At 44.1% G+C, this 24,120-nt stretch overlaps 1 pseudogene; it reads left to right on the forward strand.

Moving 5' to 3' along the window:
* Positions 1-4,290: 4,290 nt before the first annotated feature.
* On the forward strand, positions 4,291-22,532 carry LOC125097334 (neuroblastoma breakpoint family member 4-like; annotated as a pseudogene).
* Positions 22,533-24,120: the final 1,588 nt, after the last annotated feature.

Genomic DNA, 24,120 nt, shown 5'->3' on the forward strand with positions numbered 1-24,120 from the left:
AGCACTGAGCCCTACTTGGGACTCTGTCTCACCACCAATGAGTTAATGACCTGAGCCAGAATCAATGCCAGATGCTTAACCAACTCAGTCACCCAAGCACCCCAACAGTTGGGAAATTCGTCAAAATATTAAACCTATACCTACCATTGGCCATCACCATTTCACTCAAATGAAAAAAAAAAAAAGAAGATATATTCACAAAAATCTATTGATTGCAACTCTTATTTTTTAATGGTTATTTTATTTTATTTTCAACTCTTATTTTTAATTGTCATTCAAATCCATCCACAGGTAAGTGACCCAAACAAATTGTGACATACCCACCTCATGGAATACTATTCAGTTTTACAGAGTTATCTCTTCACATACATAACAAAATGAGTAAGAAAAAAATGTTTTTTGCTCAGATAATTATTCTGAGCAAAAAGACTTCAAAACAAAACATGTACATAGCATATTATTTCATTAATATAAAACCTCAGAAATTGCATATATTTCTATTGTTACAGAAAGCCAATCAGTGGTTTCCTGAGGTGGGAATGTGAGGGAAGAATTGCTATAAGCACAAAGACACTTTTTGGGTTGTAGATATATCTACTATTGGGGTGATGCATATATATGTTCAAACTTATTAAATGTGAGACTTTAATTATATACACTTTATATATGGAAATTGCATGGAAATTATATCTCAATATACCTGTTGAAACAGTTTAAATACAAAACAAAACACAAAAAACATTTCATACCCTGAAATTCAACAAGTGGTTCTTCTACTTTCAAAAAAAATCAGCCATATATTTTTGCAAGCTTAAAGTAAGCTATGAATCATTTCTTTGGATATGAAAATGAATATATCTATCTTTATCTTTCTAAGTAACTCTTGAAGAAAAGACAAACTTAAGAGAACATAAAGGGAAGCCACAGTATAGAAGTATGTTTATCTCCGATAAAGGACTTTTCTCTAGAATTCGATATCATGTAGTCTGAGAAGATAATTAACACAATAAAATAATTGGTCAAAAGACTTGAACAGAAACTTCACAAAACAAGATATACGAATGGTTCATTAGCACATGACAAGAGGCACAACTCATTAGTCAGGAGGGAAATAAATCAGTATACAATGAGATACCATGTGTATCTACTGGTATGGATAAAGACAGAAAGTCTGAAATCTCACATAAAACACCTGGAAGTCTCATGGAGCTGTGGGAATGAAAAATTGTACCACCACTTTGAAAAGCTGACTTCCACTTATAGGATTAAAGAAATACAAATCCTATGGACAGTCATTTCATTCCTAGGTATTTACACAATATGTCTACAGAATGACAGCATGTGAATGTTCATAACAGTTTTATTATTATGCTTAAATTATAACTGCCTCAAACCAGAACATGAAAGTCCAGTAACAGAGGAATGTATAAACAAACATGAGACCCTTGAAATCTTACCCAGCAATAAAAATGTCACAAAATATTGATTCAGGTAAGGATATAGATGGATTTATTTTTTTAAGATTTTATTTATTTGCTAGAGAGAGTGAGAGAGCACTAGCAGGGGGAGCAGCAGAGGGAAAGGGAAAAGCAGGCTCTGTGCAGAGCAGGGAACCTGACATGGGGCTTGGCCCCGAGATCCTGAGCTCATGACCTGAGCGGAAATCAGATGGTTAACAACTGAGCCACCCTGGTGCCCCTCCTTTATGCATTTTTAAAAACACAGACAATTGGCAAAGAATAGACAAGTTGTTCTAATGTAAATATCCTTTCCCCTTTTCTAGAAAGAAGTAATGTATATAATAAAAAGATTGGAGAGGAACCAATTTATATGGAACAACTTTCCCAAAACCCTGAAGCAGGTCTACTTTCCATTCAGACCAGAGATTAATGGAAGCCCCTCCAGTCTGGAGGGGGCTGATTAAGTCCTAGAACCCTAGAATGATCTGGACTACCAGACACATGTTCCTCATAAAGTTCAACTACTCACCTCCAAAGGCACTGAGCAATTTGTGAAACAGGGTAAGTTTAAGACCAGCTCCACTATAGAACCAGGACTCTCCCTTGAACCAAAGCCAGGATATTGATAGATACCATTTCCAAAATCACTGTTACAGGCCATGGCATGCTCCAAAGGAGGGAAAACAGGTACATGAGCATCATTTGAGAGAAATATCAATCAACAGACAAGAGACATTTTCTTTCAAGAGACATTATTAAATAACGTCCACCACCCACTAAAACCCAGGAAAGTTCTCATTCAAAAGCAATGTTTTAAGGAACATATAGGTATACATCTTCATGATTTGGGGATAGAAGCTGGTTTCTTAAATGTACAACCCAACAAATCAATAGATAAACTGGATTTCATTCATTCAAGTTAAAAGCATGTTGTTTCAAAGGATACTATCAAGGAAGTGAAAAGCCAATGCATGGAGTGGGAGAAATATTTGTAAATTGTATTATCTGATGGAGGTCTGCTATATAGAATACATTTAAAGAAACCTCTTACAACTAGCCAGTCAGGAAAATGACAGCCAATATAAGAAAAGGAAAAAGAGTTTCAGTAGACTTTCTCTAAAGGATAATATCAATGCAACCGTGAACACATGAAAAGATGCTCAGTATCATTAGTCATTAGGAAAATACAGATCTAGGCACCTGGGTGGTTCAGTGGGTTAAAGCCTCTGCCTTCGGCTCAGGTCATGATCCCAGGGTCCTGGGATCGAGCCCCGCATCGGGCTCTCTGCTCAGCGGGGAGCCTGCTTCCTCCTCTCTCTCTGCCTGCCTCTCTGCCTACTTGTGATCTCTCTCACTGTCAAATAAATAAATAAAATCTTAAAAAAAGGGAAAATACAGATCTAAAGCACAGTGAGATCCCACTTCATCCCACTAGTGTGACTTCAAACAAAGAGACAATACATGTGTCGGGAAACTTATAGAGAAATGGAATTCTTACACATTCCTGGTGGGAATGCAAAATGGTGTCATTGCTTTGCTTTGAAAAATAGCTTGGCAGTTCCTCAAAAAGTGAAACACAGTGTTACCTTTGACAAAGCAATTCCACTGCAAGGTAAATAGCTAAGAAAATTGAAATCATATGTCCATAGGATGCGAAAAGAAGTCTACATAACACAGAGATGCAGAAAGAATTTTGAGAAAGTTGGGACAGAAAAAAATTTTCAAAGTTAATTGCATAAACTAACGCTGGTTTCTCTCTTGTTTTTGTTTTTGATTTTGTTTTTGTTTTGTTTTGTTTTTGCTGAAAAGAAAGCTTCATTTACTACATACATCCTAATAAAGTATTGTAAATGGAGGAAGATCTAAATAAATTGAAAAGCTTTTCAAATACAAAGCAACTAATGATAACTAAACTGCTAGCATGCTTCCCTTGTGATTCTAATGGATAGAGGAAAAAAAAAACTGGAAAAGACCTAGAGAAGAACATCATTATAGTCTACAACTTTACAAAATTCCCTTACTGGGAAAGCCTTAAGATCTGTGTTACCTTAAAGAGAAGCGGGATGAGTTCATGAGAGCCCTTAAGAACACCTGTTGGGAGGGGTGCCTGAGTGGTTCCCTTGGTTGAGCATCTGACCTTGGGTTTAGGCTAGGGTCATGATTTCAGGGGTTGTGACATTGAGCCCCTTATCACACTCTCTTCCTGTACCCATGAACCCATTCTCTCTCAAATAAACAAAGAGAAAGAAAAAGCAAAACTTCTTGGGAAAGAATTTCTCCCTTGATGATATCATACAGACATAAGAATGAACAATGAGAACTATGCTGAGATAATGTTTTAGAAGGAGATGGGAACTGAGCTATCAGCACAAGGGTAGACAACTATTGACATTGGCCACTGAGGGGTGGGCCCCATCAGTGGTGACCTTCAGGGGAGACCAGGCAGCCTTGTATACTAGCATGGCCTTGGCAACAGGAAGGCAGGGTCTCCCAAGGTTCCACTGACACTCTGGACGTTCCATTCTGTTAGTGCAAGTACAGACTGTTAGCTGGAATTCTGGGTGCTCCCTCGGTCATTCCAGTTGGAGTCTGAGCTATGATCAGTGCCTTCGGCTCCCATCTCTGCCATCTTGAACCTTGTTTTTGTGGTTACTGACTCTCAAGTGCTGTGGAGTGTTGTTCAAATTGTTCCCACAGTAAGTAAAGAATTTCTTTTTCTTCACCCCTCAGCCCTGATTAAACCTACTTGATGTCACGGGTTTTTAACCCATCATGTGTTTGGGTTTCTTCTCCTTGGTTCCCAGCTCTACCTTTCCTGCCAAACATCACCATGGCAGCACCTCTTGGCTCTCTACTCAAGACAGGGGCAGAAATCAGTCTCCTGAAAATAAACCAAGGGCTTCGATTCCAGCTGGAAAAAAGCAAGCAGGACTTCTGAGACCTTAAGGAGAAATTCTTTTTTTTTTTTTTTTTGGGTTTTATGTTTTTTTTTTAATTAATTTTTTATTTTTTCAGCATAACAGTATTCATTATTTTTGCACCACAACCAGTGCTCCATGCAATCCGTGCCCTCTACCATACCCACCACCTGGTGCCCCCAACCTCCCACCCCCCACCCCTTCAAAATTCTCAGATCGTTTTTCAGAGTCCATAGTCTCTCATGGTTCACCTCCCCTTCCAATCTCCCTCAACTCCCTTCTCCTCTCCATCTCCCCTTGTCCTCCATGCTATTTGTTATGCTCCACAAATAAGTGAAACCATATGATAATTGACTCTCTCTGCTTGACTTATTTCACTCAGCATCATCTCTTCCAGTCCCGTCCATGTTGCTACAAAACTTGGGTATTCATCCTTTCTTTTTTCTTTTTCTTTTTTTTTTTTTTACAGCTTTATAAACATATATTTTTATCCCCATGGGTACAGGTCTGCGAATCGCCAGGTTTACACACTTCACAGCACTCACCATAGCACATACCCTCCCCAATATCCATAACCCCACCCCCCTCTCCCAACCCCCTCCCCCCATCAACCCTCAGTTTGTTTTGTGAATTAAGAGTCACTTAGGTTTGTCTCCCTCCCAATCCCATCTTGTTTCATTTACTCTTCTTTATATCTGAAGCTACAGCCTAGTTCCTGGCCAACCAACTGCAGAAATACAGTAAGTCCTACAAGGTCCTGCTCTACAAAGTCATGGCTGTGTGTACTCCTTCTGAGCAATGAAAAGCCTCTTCAGATGCTGTCTTCTTCATTTCTAATGTCACCATAAATTTCATTCTGACCACAATGCAGTAATGGTAGAAGTGGGTATTTGACCCTCAGTTTCCTGAGGATTGGAAAACGGAACACAAGTATGTTCGCATCCTCCCCAGGTTAGCAGTGACCTATCAGATGGGTTAGAGCTTTCATCCCAGTGATTGATTCCTGGTGCAGACACAGAGATGACTTGTCCTGTCAGGATCCTCTCTGTCCTATAGCAGATCCTCCATCTCAGTTGGTCTGGGACTAAGGAACTCTATCAGGTCTTGGTTCTTGGATATTCCATTGGCAAAGCACCGAGCGAGCTATACTGCGGAAACGTGCTGATGGTCCACACGGCACCGGGGTTGTGGGGAGGGGGAAGAACTATAGCAAGTGACACTACCTGTTCCAAGAGATGGAGGTGGGGTCTGGTTTCCCTGAAACTGTGGTATCCATGAAGGATGCCATCCACGCAGGTACTCCCCAGGTGAGAGGGAACCCGTGTTCAGGATCTGCTTCCCGAGTCCATGGAGGACAGGTGATACCTGGTTGGAAGATTGGGGGTGTTTCAGGGAATGTGAGACAATCTTTGCTACCTCCTGTGTCTCTCCCTGAGATGAGCAACCTTCAGTGAGGCAGGATGGTCAGCAGGTCCAGGCCTGAGCCATGAGACACGTGGCCAAGTAAGAATGAGGGTGAGTGGGGAAATCCACAGCCCCAGAAACCACCCAAGTCAGTGTGTGGGGCAAGCCCTCCCCCACAGTCAGCCTGAAATGGGGAGCTCAGCTGCCTGTTCATTAGGAGGGGGCTGTGGTGGCAGAAGGAACCATTAGAATGGGGCACATGCACAGCTGAATGACAGGAAGGAATCCTGAGAACACTGAGGCTGAATTTTTGTCATTTTCTCACAGTTTGCCTTCAATAAAACAAGGGGAGGTATAATTAAAAACGAGTGAGGTGGTGACAAGTAAAAATTGAAACCTGCTCTTTAGGAAAGCGAAGAGATGATGACCTTTCAAGGAAGGACAAGCAAAGTTTCGACTGCAACTTTCCTCATAATCATCATGTAACTGTGGAAAACCAGTTGTGAAGATGATGAAGACAGTTACCACCCGAGGGCTTGGGGTGGAGGTAACACAGCACAGGGGTGAAGAACATGGGCTCTGGGTCAGTCCACCTGGACTCAAATCCCTGATACCTATCTTGTTGTGCCTCAGTTTCCCTCTCTGTTAAACTACTACCATCGTGAGACCTACTTCTCTGAGTTGGGATGAATCCTGAGGAATTTCTTGTTAAGCTCTCACAAAAGAGCCTGGAACCATGTAAACTCTGTTCATGATGCTACTGCTTCTAATGACACAAACTTTAGGATTTGGCCATGTTCCTTTCAAGTCATTCTGGTTTTTTGCATTCTAGTTCACACAGGCATATCCGGGAGAATTTTTACCTTTGAGACACTTGTTCAGTATAGGAATCCCAGCTCAGGGGACCCATCGGTCATGTAATCCTAGGGGCCTTACATCCTGTCCCTGCTTAGTGTTTTCCTTAAGAGGCTGCAAGACCTTGCTAAGCCATGATCAGTGTTGGTGTCAGGGGATACGAATTCTGACTCTGCCAAATACCAGTTAGTCAGGGCATCTAGTTCCTCTCTGTGTCCTGGGGCTGTTCTTTCCTGGGATCTAAAACAGGCAATAATCCAATGTCCTGTATTTGGGAGGCTGGGGAAAAAGACGTGGAGCTCCCAGCACAGAGCCTGGTTGACGGGTTCCATTTGTCCTGGGATGGACCCTGCCTCCTCCCTTGAAGGCAGTGAGCATAGCAGCATGTCCAGCTTTCCACTGAGGCAGGAACCTCTGGCTCGCAGAGTGTGAACAGTCCACCAACATCATTGAATCTGTGCTGGGGAAGGAGGTGCTGTTTGAGACAGGCAAGCAGGCATAAACGTTGGCTGAGAAGCTCAGGTAAGGAGGGCTCTCTGTGGGAGGTTGGAGGGAAGCTGTGGGCATTTCTGACTTGGGGTAGCAAAAGTCTGGGCCCGGAGAGGGGCAGAAACCATCATGGCAGTCACCTTACACAAACATGTCTAAAACAAGTAGACAATAGTGACTGGTAAACGGTGGAATCTAATGACTGAGAGCCTCATTCCCTCTTTAAAAAAAAAAAATCAAAATCACCACATATGAGGGAACAATTCATGACATTTAGCATATTGACAATGTTGTGAGACCAAGACCCCATTTACCTTTCACAGTCAGGACCTGGCTGACTACAGTCTGCCATCCTTTCTCCAGAAAATGCTGTCTTCTTGACCCGCCATTCTCCTGAGTGCACCAGTTAATGCCAGCCATACTGTCCACGCTTCTGTGTCTGGCGCCGTGTCCATTCACTGCATGCTGCACTATACGTAGTTTTCCAGGGAAATGTGTGTGCTCCAAGTGAGCAGCTGAAGGGACATCTCCCTGATGTGTTCTTAGGAGGACACTTGCCTTTGTTTACAGAAGTAAAGGTGCACGGGAAGTCCAGGGCATGACCAGAAGAACGCTCTGAATACAGAGGAGGACTTGCTTTACCTTCTTCTTTCTCTGCCACAGACAGGTCACCACACAGGCCAGGCTTTAGTTTCAAGGGCTCCTTGGGGAAATTCTGCCAGAAATCTCCATGAAAGTGCCTATCATCTATTGTTCAATTACTTGCATTTAAAAGTTTTCTCTGTCCCACCTTATGCAATGTCATATCCTAGTTAGAGATCAGGATAAAGAGCTGACCCGTTTGTATGAGAAGCTACAGGAAGGGAAAGATGTTTCCCAACTACTCAATAAGTACCTCGAGGACCTCCTCACCCAAAATGACAATGAGCATTGCCGAGGACAGGACTTCCAAGAGCAAATGGCTGAGGGACACAGGCAGGCCAAGTGCCTTGTCTGAAAGCTCAGCCCAGGTAAGATGGCCACAGACCCTGATTGCACTGCACTGCTCCAAGGCCCTGGGCTCCCAAAAGGCTCCCAAGAGACTCCCTGCCTGCCCTCATACTGTTCGCAGCAGGTTTCCTGGGTTCCCCATCACACGTGGGGCCATGAGAGGACCGGGACTGGGAGGTGGTAGCAGAAAGGAGCAATGCACAGGGTGGAGGTCACATGGTCCACCTGTCTGCTTCCTCCCTGAGGGGACACAGTCTTTGGGGCAGGAGGCGGCATGGAACAGATTTAGAGCCTGGAAAGGGGAATGTGACAGGAGACAGCTTGTTAGTATACAAGGATCCCTTGCAGAAGTGGGAGGTTCCCAGACTCAGCCTAGTCTGTACTGACCGTGGGTGAGAGAGTGAGTTTTACTTTCTCCATAGCTGTACCCTCATCTGTAATGTATATCAAATAAATTCTTGTCGCCATAGTGATCAAATGGGAAAATTCTTGAATGCACTTCAGTAAAAATGAAAGGCCCTGACCATGTGGAGTTGGATGTGGTACTGGAGTCAGTATGATTTGAAGGTGGGAACGCAGTTTAGATTGAACACTTTTCATAGACAGACGTCCCCTTGAGGACACTGAAGCCCACGTGGGGGTCATGAAGTCCCCGGTGGAGGGATGTGGGAAAGGCTGGTTGTTCTGTCATGAGGGCAAGGAGGAGGCTCTGCGTGAGTGCCGTGAATGCACAGAGTCTGTGTCTGGGGTGGGACTTGGGGCCTGCTGCAAGACACGGTTGTGGAAGTTAAGACTGAACCTGGACAACAATCCCCTGATATGGACAACAAGAGACAGGAGAAACAGTTGCCCAGGTTCAGTGATGCTGAGCCTCAGAAGCACAGACACACCGCCTGATGGATCAGAAACCCCGATCACAGCAGTTCTTAAAGACACTGCCCTAAACTCAGTAGAACATCTAGTCACACAAAGACACTTATGTCTCTAAGGCCATAGAAGCTGCTGTGCTTATAGTGATGATGTGGGAAATAGCTGAAGGGACAATTCTGGATTTCTTTGCAGATCATTAGGACAATCAGGAGGATTAAGAAGAATAAAAAACAATGACCCCCAGGTGACAATGCAAATTCAAGAACTGGTAATGTGTGGGTAAAAATGTACAAGGACGTAGAAAGAGAAGTAAGTGAGGTCAAGAGAGTCCCAGGTGCCAGATGCAAGGATGAGCAAGACTGCAGATGGTCAATCCAGGATGCCCTGTGAGTCTGGTTGTCTGTTGTCTCTATGAGGCTTGGAAGACCAAGATGAATTAACAGCATTAGGATTCACTGTACCTACAAAATAGCCATTCTTCCCTGTAAATGGACGATGGAAGGACATGCATATTAATTTTCCACAGTCTCTAAGGTCCTTGGTAGTAAGGTGAGCAGCAAAGGAATTGCTAAAGAGACAACTATCAAAATTAAACACCAAGAGAAGTAATTAACCAAAAACCAAAAACTCGGGGAGTCATGTGACACTAATTAATACAAAGGTGCCGAGAAGGCACACATTTCTGCAGGCTGTAAGGAGTCCAGAGCTGTAACCACAAGACATAGGCTCATGGTGGTTGCCCCTGGGCTGGTCTCCATCTGTGCTTCATGTGGTGACTGTACCATACTGGGATGGTTGAGTCTCATGCCTTGTAGGTCCTTCTGTGGCTGGTGCTCTGAGTATCTGCTGCTGCTACTCTCCCATCCTGAGACAGCCACACTCTGTCTCTTGTAGAATGGATAGCTTTTCCCCTCTCTAGGCAATGGCCCTTTGCTTCTACTGACACTCCCTACTAACTCCCATCAACACCAGCTAGAAAGCCACACTGTCTGATCCTCCTGGTGTGGTCTTCTGTCATTCCTGTGTCACGTGGCACAGCAGGGAGCTGCAGGAAGTTGAGAAGAAGGAAGTCCCACAGGACACAGAGGATGAATGTGTTCTGACCCCTTCAACTCTGCAAGAAGGGTGTGACAGTGACCAGTCTTACAATGATGGCGAGTTCCCATTAAATGAACAGGAATTAGGCTCTGCTCCAGACTTAGCCTGTGAATGCTCCCATTCCAAGGGGATGAAACTCCATGTGCTCCCTCAGGTAGTGTCCATATTGTTTGTTCCGCACACCTTGTCTACACTGCAGAAGGTCATCTCTATACACAGGCCCTATAGACACACGTTGCTTTAAATCAGGACATAATGAATTTGGAAACATAGAGGTCAGGTGGGTCAGGGAGGCTGCAACCATCCTAGGTAGGGGCCATGCCTCAGACCCTCCAGCCCCACTTTCAGGTCATTGCCCCGTGTTTGGGGCAACAAACTCTATCCACCTCAGTAGGACATCCACAAAGGTGTTGTCAGATACCCTACTTGGATCAAATGTCTTTTACAATATGCACTGATACTTTCTCTTTACGATCAATCTCTCTCAAGGTTCTAGGACTGTCCAACATTGTTGGCTGACATAAGGGACTTTCCCTCATTTCACAGCTCTCACTCCCAGTTGCCCTCTTTCTCTATGCTGGCTCAACTTAGCTAAGCCGTCACCTGAAAACAACTGTGTCATTACCTTGTGTGTTTGCTTCTGTGAAGCAAGGTGGGGCTCTGGCATCACTCAAACCACAAATGGCTTTTGTTTCAGAAGAAGACCAAAGATTCTTTTTGATTTGAGGGTTTCTACAATTGATTCATTAGTCTAGTCTCAAGTATAAATTCCTGAGAAGCTACAAGACCATGATATCTCAGGGAATTATCCCCTTTTGCAGCAACACTTCTGGCAGGTGCCTGGGTTCTTCCCCTGCATCTCTGGCGGAAAATATATTATAACCTCTTCTCACAGACTCACATTAGAGGAGGATATTGGGATAATTTGTAGGGGACAAGGAAGAGAATTTCCCCAGCAGGTCAGGGCACAGTCCTAATTCTCCGAAGGCTTACCCTTGGGCATCCTGGAATATCCCTGCCAGAACGGTATGGTTTTACACTGAAAATCTTAATGTCCTTGCAGTGTGTGTGGTCACTGTGTTGGTAACATGGGAAATGTGATTTCCTTAGTGTGACCTGCTGTCTCCGAACTTCCTTGCAGAAAGTCAAGATGATCTTGGGGAAGAAAATGGACAACAACCAATGTGCTCCAGGTAATTGAAGACTGTAGACTATGAATTTTCCTGGTGACCCCTGGAGACCTCACTTCCAGGGATAAAGAGAAAGTGTTGCCTAGAACTATTTCATCCATACGGCTAATAGCAGAACATCCCCTTTAACCGTGTCCTCTATTTCCATGTGGTAGTTGTGGAGGCCTCAATTTCTTACTCCCTCACATGTTGAGTAACCTACGGAGAGTAGACACACAGGAACTGACCCAACCCAGGGATTCCTGTAATCAGCTGTTCTCTCCTCAGTGGTGAAAACACAGGTGAGAAGCATATCAGCTTTGTGCCTGTTTGACAGCATCATCTTGGCAGGATTTTTAATAGCAAGGGAGGAGATTGAAGAATAAATGCATGTCATATCAAAATAGTGGGAAAATATTCATTGGAGTCAGCATGCCTGAGAGTAAGGCCTCAGGAACAATAGTCATTTGGGCACTGCAGATAAAAGTCAATACCTTGTATGTAGAAGAGTTGAAGCCATGGCTTTGGATTCCCTCTGTGTGCTGGGAGTCATGACTCTGACGGAGAGTTTAGTCTCCTCCTCCATCACTTGGTTATGAGGCCAGTGCACAGAGCATCTACAGCTCTGTCTCTCATTGATCCTCATGTAGGATGCCACAGACTGTTCCTCATATTGGAGGATAGTTTTTTCCTTCAAGGGGACAGCCAAATTGCTTTCTGTGAGCACAACCTATTAACTCTGATCAAAAACAGCTAGGAAGCAATGGTGCCTGATGCTCCTGATTTGATATTTTATCATTGCTATCTTACCTGCCACAGCATGGAGCATCACGAAGGTGAAAAGAAGGAGGAACTACAGGACACAGTGGATGTATGTGTTTTGAATCCTTCAATTTTAGAAGAAGAGTATGAAAGCAACGAGTGTTACACTGATGCAAATTCCCATTTGATGCATAAGAATTCGGTTCTGCTCTGGATATAGCCTCTGAATGTTCCCATTCCAAAGGGGCAGAAACTGCACATGGTCCCCGAGTAATATCCATATATCTTGTTCCTCACATGCTATGTAGATTGAAGGACTTGACCCCCATAAGTCAATCATATACTTACAAACTCTTTTGATTCAGGCTCTAGGACTGAGTTCAAAATAAGACATTCCATGAGTCAGTGAGCTTTGCTCAACTCCTGTCTAAGCCACAGCACTTTTATGTCTGGGCCACTGCCCATCACTGCTCTCAAGGCAGCCCTGCCAGAATCATGTACATCTCTAGCCCAGGCACAGCAGGTCACTTCCAGACCTCCTAATTTTGAATTCATCTCTTGTGTCTCTTGCAAGGATCTAATTTCCATTCTTAAGCCATATCCCTGAATTTCAATGCCTGCCAAGGTAGCTGGCAGCTTTTTCTATATATTTGGAGATGTCAGTACCCTGGTTCACTCTCCTCACTTAGCCTTGTCTCCATTTGTCTTCTCTCAAGTCAGCAGAGAATCAGAACTGGGTCCATGCTATCGTGCAGTGTATTTTTTCTGGTCAAGGCAGGATCCTGAAACTTTCCTCACCCATAAACAGCCCCTGTTTCTTTGTGGCATTGAAGATTATTCTGATTTGATGGTGGGTAGATTCCATTCATTGGTTTAATCTCAATGGCTGATTCCTCTAAACAATTAACCAACAGCATATCAGATGGAAAAAGCCTGAATAGTGCAGCGACACTCTAGGAAGTAGCTGGGTAGTTCCCCCAATCTTGGGGAAGAGAATCATTTGTTCTTGGCATAGTCTCAAGGCAGGATGCTGTGATGATGGCCTGACATATCAGGAACGTTTGTTTAATGGCTCAAGAGAGCAATCCCAGTGATTGCTTACAAGGACCTACCTAAGCTCTCCAGGATGATTTGTCTCACAGTTGCCTGTAATTACTCTGCTTAGATTTCTGCCCTGTGCTACATGGGACACGGGAGTGGGCATTTGTGAAGGGGAATCTGCTTGGTGTCACTTTGTCTTCGTTTATTTGCAGAAAAGCAAATGAATCAGGATGGGCTGAAAGGACAGGAGTCAGTTGCCCCCAGGTAATTCTGAATACTTAGGGGCTGTGAATTGCAAAGTGGCAACCAGGGAAAAGCAGAAAGTGCTCAAGAGATCTCTATTACCCATTTGGTCAATGACAAATGATCCATTTTCACAACGTTGTCTGTTTTCATTGTGGTACTGGGATTGCTCCCCATTTCTGAAGCACTTCTCTAGTTGAGTAACTAACCCACAGTCAGCTGACCCAGCTGAACTAATACGTCACAGGGATCGCTGTGCATGCTCATTTTCCCTGGTCTATTTTACAGAGACATGCATGTCTACTTTCTGCCTGTTGGACTTATCAATTGACAGTGTTCATAGAATGAAAATATCATGGCAAGAAGACAAACATATTCTATCATGCCACAATATTTAGAGAAAAGGACCTTCACAGGCATGAGATACCTGGGACAGTCACCTGCTCCCAAAGCTACCAGTGCTTGGCCCCTACATGCAGAATTTAATGCCATTTGAATAAAGGGGGAAAGCCACCATTCTGGGACTCTGTATGTAGCTAGTCATGGCTGGACGGCACAGAGAGAATTCAGTCTCTTCCTTCACAAACTTGCTATTTGGCTTGTATACTGAGCACTTATTGTCCTTTCTATCTGCCACCCCTGTGACAAGCACACCTTGTCCCACAAACACAAGAAGAGTTGTTCCTCTTTTTCCTAGGTCAACCTCTTTGCTTTCTGGACCACTCCCTTCTGCCCTCCATCAAAGCCAGACTCTGAGGTTAATGTTCATTTGTCCCCATGCTGCAGGCTCAGCAAACAGCTGCTAGAGGTGGTAGAGAAGGACACCTCATGGGACTCTCTGGATGAATGCTATTTGACATACTCAGTGCTTCCCGACCTATCTGACTCCTACTGGCCTTACAGGAGCGCCGCCATCTTCTCACCTGAGAACCCAGAAGTCTGTTCCTCTCTGGAAGGGGCCAGTGAGTACTCCATTATCAAAGTGACAAAGCTCCCAGTGGACATCCACATAGATCTCCTGTTCTTTATACCCCAGACCTCTGCTGTGCCCAGAAAGTTCATCCCTGTGGGCAAGTTCTGTAGAGACATATTGATCTGAAATGAGCTCTAGGATTAAGTTTTAAGCCCAGACATCAGGTGGGTCAGGGAACTTTCCTCTCTTCCTACTCCCAGGGCATCACCTGTCACCTTGGCTTCTCTGTCAGGTCACTGGGCCCATGTCAGGCACCACAAACTCAACACACCTCAGCAATATGACCAGAGAAGTTGTCTGTCAGACCTAATCTTGATGAAATTTCTCACATTTAGTAAGCTGTACATTTCATCTGTGAGCAGATCCTTTATGAACCTATGCCTGCCATAGTCAATTGGCATTCTTGTCCAGGGTTAACTGGTTTTGGTCTTCTTAGCCCCATTCTCTATCTCCTTTAGGTTGGCTTGTTTTCCTAAACAGTTGTCTGAAAACCCACCATCAGTGCCTCCACTGATAAGCTCTTTGTTTCCAGCAGCACAGCTGTGACTTGGCATTTCCTTCCCCCCACACGAACTGGGCTACGGATCTGTGTAGCACCAAAGACCCACTTTAACTTAAGGGTTTGTAGTTGCATTCCATCTGTTCAATCTCAGTGTATAAATTCCACTAAGCTTTCAGCAACCCAGCTATCTGAGGAGAGAAGACTGAATACTATAGTAATCCTTTTAGAATGAAGGGATGCTGGCTCTCCAGAATCTGTGAAAAAAGAGAAGTTAAAGTGTTTACACAGACTTCAGACAGGGGAAACTGGGATGATAATCTCCTACCCAATGGCTAAGGCTGGGAAATTAAGGCAGTTATCACAAGGCAATACAGGAGGCATCCTCATGTAATCTTCTCACTGAACATGTTCTCACATTAAGCATATCTGAGTGCCTGGGCAGCATTAGACAGTGGATTCTTTTGTACCGAGAGGGATATGCTTAATGACTGGCACAGTCTCTATCTATGTACAGAAAATCAATTCCATTGTGAGGAGAAAGAAGACCAAGACCTGATATGTCCCAGGTAACTCTAAAGACCCATGGGTTGTTATAAGAGACTCTTAATCTGAAGAAACAAACTGAGGGCTGCTGGGGGTGGGGGAGGGATGGGGTGGCTGGGTGATGGACATTGGGGAGGGCATGTGCTATGGTGAGTGCTGTGAATTGTATAAGACCGATGATTCACAGACCTGTACCGCTGAAACAAATAACATATTATATGTAAATAATAAAAAGAAAGAATCATGGGTTGCTATTTCAGTGGTTAAATCTAAGGACTGCATTTCATTGAAAACAATAGAAACTGATGAATGTATCTATTTCATCCATTCTCCAACCAGAAAGTATCTCTTTTAACCATGATGTGTGTCTTCACTGTGTTACATGGCTAAATTCTATTAATGGACCCTTCCATCTCACTAACCTGCATTCAGTTGAACTTGGTGAATTGATTAGTCAGTGGGATTCTCTGCATTCCCCTGTTGTCTTCTTTTGGTAAATCCACAGTGACAGGCAGAGCTGTCTCTCCCTCTTTGGTGTTACCACATTGAGGATATATTCTAGCAAAAGAATACCTAGAAAAAAATTCACGTCTTATCACAGTAGTTAGAGAAAGAGTCACTGAACACACGAGATCTCTCCAGGTTGAGGATGCCTTTTAAAATTGGAAGGGGAGGTGAACTATGAGAGACTATGGACCCTAAAAAACAACCTGAGGGTTTTGAAGGGGCGGGGGGTGGGAGGTTCGGGGAACCAGGTGGTGGGTTTTGGGGAGGGCAAGTATTGCATGGAGCACTGGGTGTGGTGCAAAAACAATGAATACTGTTACAATGAAAAGAAATTAAAAAAAAAAAGTCGTGTTCACTTGATCACTGAACGTAACAACAACAGCATTTATGCAAAAGTGTCGAAACCATCTTTAGGATTCTCCATGGTTACTGTGAGCCATGACTTCCATTCTATAATCATTCAGTTTGTTGCTCAGAAACTCTGTTTTCTGGCCACTACCCTGAGATCCTTCTGTTCTCTAGATATCTGTACTGTCCCCACAGCAGCCACACACTGCTCATGAAACAGGAGGATAGTTTTTGCATCAATAATGGCTGTGCTCCGTTCTTATGACTCTGCATCTCAGCTTCCCATCAAAACCAGCAGGATCCTTTTCTTGTTTTAATGTTCAGATCTCCCCACCCTACCAGGCTCAGCATAAAGCTCCAGAAGTGGAAGAGCAGGATGCCTAAGGGGACTCACTGGATGAATGCTCTTTGACTGATTCACCCCCTCCTGAATTGTCCGACCAGCATGCAACTTATAGGAGGGCTGACAGCAACTCATTTAAAGATCTGGACATCTGTTCTGCTCTGGAATTAACTAGCAAGTCCTCCATTGTCAAGGTGATAAAGCTCCAACTGGACTCCCAAGTTGACCCCCTATGTTTGGTATCCCAAACTCTGGTTACAATGAGATGTCTCATCCCTGTGTAGAAGTTCAGTAGACATAGGGATGTCAGTCAGGCTCTCAGATAGACTTTTCAGCACAGACATCAGGTGAGTCATGGACCTGCCCTTTGTTCCTCATCTCAGGCCCTACTTCTGGCTTCTGACAGAAGTTAGGACACTGGATTCAAGGCAGATGTGACAACTCACACTCACTTGTCCTACACAGGCCAAGGTGTCTGTCCTTGTTCCTGATTTCCATTAAATGTTTCTCCTCATCTGCACTGCTCTTGTTTTCATACCCAAATAAAGTCCTTGCACTTTTATGCCTGTCCAAAGATGCCATCAGCCTTACCTAGATCTTTGGACTGGTTGTTTCCCTGGTTTGACTGCTCTGATCCCCACAGTCTGTGTCTTCTATGTTGGCTTCCTTCAGTGAGTCATCATTGGAGTATCAGGACATCAACTTCTCTGCCATCAGCTGGCTTGGATGTTTCCCTGAAGCAAAGTTGAGCCTGGGCATTGCCCCTCCCAATGCATGTCTCCTATGTCTGTGTAGCACAAAGGATTTTACACAAAAGATTCCTCTTGATTTGAGGATTTACAGATTCTATCCATCAGTATGGTGTCTGTGTCAAAATGCCTTTAAACCATCACACCTAAAGTATCTCATGAGATAAGGGAAGGTGAGAAGGTTGCAGTAAGTTTTTAAAATTCAGGTAAGATGTTCCCCAGAATCAATGGTAAAACACACATTTCACTCCGTACACAAGACTCTTTCTATATGGCCCGACCACATCAGGGAGTTCATGCCCAATGGCTAAGGAAAGCAAACCATGACACATTCCCAAGACATTCCCTGAGGCCTCCTGGAGGATTTCTCTCACACTATCCTCTGCCCCGCTAAGGATAATTATGCCCCAGTGCTAGTTGTAGCAGATATTTAATATAATGCATAAATGTTGCTCTGTTGAATGTGATTGGCTCTGTCTCTCTTTATTTGTAGGAAGTCATAATGATCTTTTGGAGGAAGAAGACCAAGACCCGATTTACCCCAGGTAACTCTGAAGAATCATGGGCTTTTATTTAATGGTGACATCTGAGATCTAGGCAAATCTAGGACGTGCTAAATGTACCTATTTCACCCATTCGGATACCCACAAAATGGTCCATTAGCAATGTTCTCTCTTTCACTGTGCCACTTGTATAGGCCCCTTGCCTAATCCCTCCCAAACTTGGAATCTGCAGTCCCTTGGGGGAAATACACAGCCATCCAAGCCTCACTCAAAAAAACTGAAAAATCCCGAATACACCAGCTCTCTTTATATCTTAAGAACTGGAAATTCAACAACAAATTAAGTCAACCCTATGCACGAGAAGGGAAATAATCAAGATTAGAGCAGAGATCAGTAAGTTATCTAGAGATACAGTAGAACACATCAATGAAACTAGAAGCTGGTTCTTTGAAAGAATCAATAAGATCAATAAACCACTGCCCATACTAATCCAAAAGAAAAAAGAAAGGACTCAAATTAATAAAATTATGAATGAAAGGGGAGAGATCACAACTAACACAAAGGAAATAGAAACAATCACCAGAAATTATTAACAGTTCTATGCCAATAAGTTCAGCAACCTTGAAGAAATTAATGCAATCCTGGAAACCTCTAAACTTCCCAGATTGAAACAGGAAAAAACTGACAACCTGAATAGACCAATATCTAGTGACGAGACTGAAGCAGTGATCAAAAACCTCCCAAAAAACAAGAGCCCAGGACCTGACAGATTCCCTGGGGAATTCTACCGAACATTCAAAGAAGAAATACCTATTCTCCTGAAGCTGTGTCAAAGAATAGAAACAGATAGAAAACTTTCAGACTCTTTTGATGAAGCCAGCATTACTCTGATCCCCAAACCAGGCAAAGCCCCATCCAAAAGGACGGTTTCAGACTGATGCTGGTAGACCAAGCAATCACAGGATTTCTGGCATTATCACGATCTCTTTTTGATTTGGATCCAACCAAGATGCCATCTTTCTCTGCTGGTTTTGCATTATGATGTTGGCAAGAATTCATGGCAAGAAGAGTGTTTAGAAAAAAAATTTATGTCTCAATCTTTAGACACGTAGGCCTTGGACACACAAGCTTTCTGGGAATCCACAATGTTGCCATAGTAGGGTTGTCTTGGGGTCTTCTGTAAATTTCACCAAAATGTATGCAAAAGAGTTGGTGCTGGTTGGATTGTTTTCTGAGTGTGCTGTGTGTTGTGACTGTCGTGCCCTGGGGAAGTTGAGACTCCTTCCCTTTAAACTCCCATTTTGGCCATGCTCTGACCACCTCCTGCTCTCTTTCCCTCCATGGCTCACTGAACTATCCCTAACACATCCACACTCTGGCCCTGGATGGAGGTAAAATGGCTCATCTTCCTGGATGGGGACTTCCCATTTGTTTCCTGTGACCAGCCCCTCCTCCTGCTGTCAAAACCAGCTGGGATTCCACATTGACTCAGCCTTCTTGTTGCATCTCCAGTCCTCCTAGTGACAGAAGGCTCCACAGGGAGCTGCCAGTGGCAGAAGAGAATGAAGTCCCACAGATGTCACTGGACGAATGTTATTTGACTTCTTCAGTTGGCCAGGACCTGCAAGACACCTGGAGGCCTTCCTTATACAAGCACCTCATCCACATGTGAAAAGCAAGAAACCTTCTTGGATCTGCATGCAGATGGTAAGTACTCCCATTGTGAGGGGAACAATGTTCCCTGGGAGAGGGGGTCCCAGGAAGCCTGTCTTCTCTCTACCCAACAACCTAAACAGGCCGAAAGATGAATCTATGCCAAAAAGCCGTGTAGACTCACACGGGTTTGATCTCTGCTCTTGGATTCAATATTAACTTACATACAGCCAGGAGCTCTATTGTGCTGGAATCACAGGGTCCTCACAGGGACATTCTCCAGTTGGTGTGGCATCTCCTGTGAGAGCCAAGGGCACTGAGCACCAGCAAGGTCACATCTCTTGCCCAGGACCCTTGGCCAGTGGGCGTGGACGTCAGACCCTCATCAGGCTAGACTGTTCATTGCTCTCCACTTGGTCCTATCAGGGACTAAGTGGGGACAGGGCTTGCCCTTTCATCTCTGCTTTTCTATCAAATTATTTGAAACAGTTGTAAATGTAAACAAAATATTGTACGACAGTCCCCAGTATCACCTGGGAGCCAGCCACACCTCTGCCAACACCTACCCTGGGAGTGACTCTGTCATAACAGAGCCTGTGGCTCCTCCAGCTCCTCCAGGAGATGAGTGTCTCCATGAGGTTATCCCTCCAAAAGCAATCAGGGCTGAGAGGTCCCAGGCCCTATCTGTTCTCACCAGGGGTCCCCTATAGGCTCTTGACTAGGCTGCCTAACATCCCTGTGTTGCTGCACAGCTCTCTCAGATGCTGACATCAAGGTCTGTGTTCCCAGGGAGGAAGGTATGAGAAAGGTTCAGACACATGTCTCAGAAGACAGGTGTGTGTCAAACCCCATGATGCTCCAATACAGCAAGGAGAGCAAGAGCCTGGTGTTTAGTATCAGCTCTAAACCACGTGCTGGGCTTGCAACTTCCTGGCTCTTTCACCGGTGAACTTCTTCCTCTTCTTACATATGTTTCCTTCAGTACCCTTACTGAAAACCACAGAAAATGGTGTCTTCATCTCATTGATTGGGAACATGAAATATAATTTCTAGGATCCCTGATCCAACAAAATTGCTTGGCAATATGTATCAACTTGTCCCATCTAATCCCCAGATCCCTATAGTGTTTCAACTCTTGGAAATGGTTTCAGGGCATTGTTTCATGCCAGGAGGAACAGCATTTAGCGGCTCTGCTATTGCTGGAGCCCATCCTGCCTGCCTTTCTCAGAAAGGCTCGTGTGCCCAGTTTCCTCACCTTCAACATCTTCAAGCCAATCTTCCCTGTTTGCTGCTCACAGTGACAGTGGAAATATTGGCCTCACAACACCATCTCCTGCTTATTTTTGTTTTTTCCTTTTCTAAGGAAATAAAAGTCCAGTTTGTTCCATTAAGTATACACGTCACTCTCTCCTATAATCCTCCATCTAGTCCATCATCTCCCCTCACATCCGAGGCCTCATCCCCAGCCTCCTGCTCATCAGGATCCTGCTGCTCAGAATTCCTGAAGACTGAGCTTCTCCACCCTCCTCTGGGTCCTGTGTCCCTTACCCTCCAGCACTCTGTGTCCCTTCTTGGAGCCTGGGGTGGCCTGGGGCTCCTCTGTCAGGCACCCATCTCCCTGAGAAATGAAGAGATGCAGTTCCCATGGGGAGGTGACATCAGCAGCAGCAGCATTGTGGCACCAGGCAGAAGTGCCAGAGAAAGAGCTCAGTGAGTGTTCTGGAAGCACAGCCCCAACAATCGCCTTACAACTTGCCATCCTTACTGTCCTCTCCGTGAAGCCTGTCACTTCTCCTTGGTGCCCACCGTCCCAGCCCTGACTCATCCCACTGGCTCTCTTCCTCTCTCTTTGACTCATCCCCCACAGAGGCCTGATCAGGAAACCAGGCTCCATGCCAGTTACTTTGTCCACTCTGGTTATTATAACAAAAATGCTGCTGATGGGCTGACTTCTTAACAACAGAAATCAGTATCTCACAGTTCTGGAGGTGCAACAGAACCACAATCAAACAGGGGCATTTCTGGGCCTGGTGACACTGCCTTCCTGGTTCACAGGTGGCCACCTTCTAGCTCTGTTCTCACAGGGCACAGAGGAGATGGAATTTGGTGGGGTCTCTTTTATAGGGCATGGATCCCTTTTATGGGAGGAGCTGCCTCCCAAAGGCTTACCCCATAGTACCATCACACTGGGGATTACATTTCAACCTATTAACTGGAAGTGAATGCAAACTTTTGCACTGTGACTGATGGTTTTCCTATGATTTGTTCCCAAACAGCTCACCTGTTTCTCAGCACCACTTCTCTCATTCCTGTGGATTCCGTGTGTTTATTCCCATTTCAACTGAGCAGAAGTGGGGTTAGAATGTTATGTTCCATGTCCCCCAAATCCCTATTTAATCATTGACTCAGTTAAATATATATATGTACATACAGATAGACACACACATTTAGAACTTATGTCACATAGATGATGTCTATTCAGTGTTTATATTATACATAGTGCACATGTATGAAATGTACAGCATGTTGAAGTGTGTTGTGTAAATCCCCCAGCTTTCTCTTCCCTGGTACCTCCCTAAAGGCTTCCCTTCAACCTTGACTTTGACTGAGTTCTATAGTCTCTTCTCTCCAACAGTACAGCCTCTTTCCAGCACAATTTCCTTGACTTTGTCTTCTCTTCCCCAGAACTATTTCTTTTTACCAATTCTGTTTCTCTTGATTTCACGTTTATCCATTGTGAACATGTCAGCCTCCTGGCACCATTATCCTTACGGGAGTGTGAGAGAGATGAACACAATAGGAAAGAATCGAAGTTTGTCCTTTGGCGTCCCCTCACCTGTGAACTGTCGGATGGCCTGTCTCATTCTGTCCACTGTCCTTCTTTGACATCAATGTAGGTGGAGGCTCGGAAAGATCATGAATCACAGCACATCCTGTTGTCCTTTTCTTTTCAGAGCTGGCTTTGGATGCTTCCATCTGCATGAAGAACCCTCCCAAGCCTGAATGTGATGCTGGTGAGGGCTCAAGGGACAGCCAGGATGCGTGTCTAATCTTTGGCCACATGAAAGTCCTCGGTGTCATGAAACAGAAGATTCCCATAAGAAAACTGTAGTTTGACGAGTGGAGACAGGCATGTACATTCCATGGCCTTCAAGCTTAGGGTGCAGAGGTAATCACGTCTTTGGCTCTTGGGGCACAGATTCCTATTGCTCTCCTTCCGATTATAGCTCCACCCTCCCCCACAAACACACACATTGTCTGTTCTCTTCCTCGTTTGGTCATTCCCACAGCTGGTGCTACCTCTGTTTCGCACGGGGGTTGCCACCCTGCCGGTCCTTCCATCTCCATCACCTGGTTGCATCTGAACTCTGCTGTGTTCCTGCAGGGGCTGTCCTGAGATTCCCTCACCTCTTTCCTCGAGGCCATGGGGAAGCAGGCCCTATGGACTTCCTCAGCAGAGCAGCATTATTTATACCCATAAAACACTTAGAACTTGGCCTAAAATTACACTCTTTCTTGGCTTCTTTGCCTTCCTTCTCTGTTTCTCCAATTGCAAGGCCTCGTTCTCCCAGGACCATTGTCTTAATGAGTCACTTGCACAAGAATTCTCCTCCTGGGATGCTCAGGGAATCTGAACTAGAAGGATACAGAACCCTCAACTTCTCCATGTGAATAAGACATGTTAAACCTGACAAGAAAGAGCCCCCAAGACAAAATCTAATGAGAACCCAAGTCTCAGCTGGGAGTGCCACACAGGACCAGCTGGAGTCAGGTTTCCCCTCAACCCATATATATATATATATATATATATATATATATATAATATAAATATATTTTTTCTTTTTTATGGTTGTCTACAATTTTAGTGCCACTGAAAATATGAAGTTATTAAGTAGTAAATATGCACCATTGGCCAATAGTTCCTGTTATCTTTCTTTTTCTTTTTTGTAATTTACCACTATTTTTAAGAAAAAAAAAGATTGTTTTATGTTTGAATCTGTTGCATTTCAGTATTCAGGTATTTTTTTATTAATTTCTTTTATTTTTTTATAAACATAAAATGTATTTTTATCCCCAGGGGTACAGGTCTGTGAATCCACAGGTCAGTATTCAGTTTTAATAAAACAAATAAAACATCTTGGAAATTATCAAACTGAATAGCTTTCCTTTTCAGTGTGTATGTTTTCATCAAATTTGTGGAAGTTAGAGAATTTAGTAGTAGGCAATCCTGAGCTACACTGATGCTATTGCTACTGATTGCATTGTGTTGTTGGGGTCGATTCCACGTTAAAACATGTTAACCCCCTAGGGCCTGCCTGGGCCTACTTAGCCATAGTGACTCCATGTTGCCTAGGTAGACATTTTGTTGTTTAATAAATGCCTCAACAGTTATTGATATCAGTTCCAGGTAACTGTTTCTAAAACACACACCTAAAACAAGGTGATTTTGTTTATATCAGTTCCAGGTAACTATTACTAAAACACATACCTAAAACAAGGCCATTTTGTTGTTTAATAAACGCCTCAACAGTTACTAGTATCGGTTCCAGGTAACCGTTACTAAAACACACAGGTAGGAGACATCCAATCAGCCAAAGCCACATATGTAGATGTCTGCAATTGTGCCCTATAAAAATTAGCCTGTAAGACTAAGGGGCGTCGCTCTCTTCAGAGGTGGCCCTGGCTGGTCAGTCTGACTT

This window comes from Lutra lutra, chromosome 4 (assembly GCF_902655055.1).
Source record: "Lutra lutra chromosome 4, mLutLut1.2, whole genome shotgun sequence".
NCBI classification, from domain to species: Eukaryota; Metazoa; Chordata; class Mammalia; order Carnivora; family Mustelidae; genus Lutra; species Lutra lutra.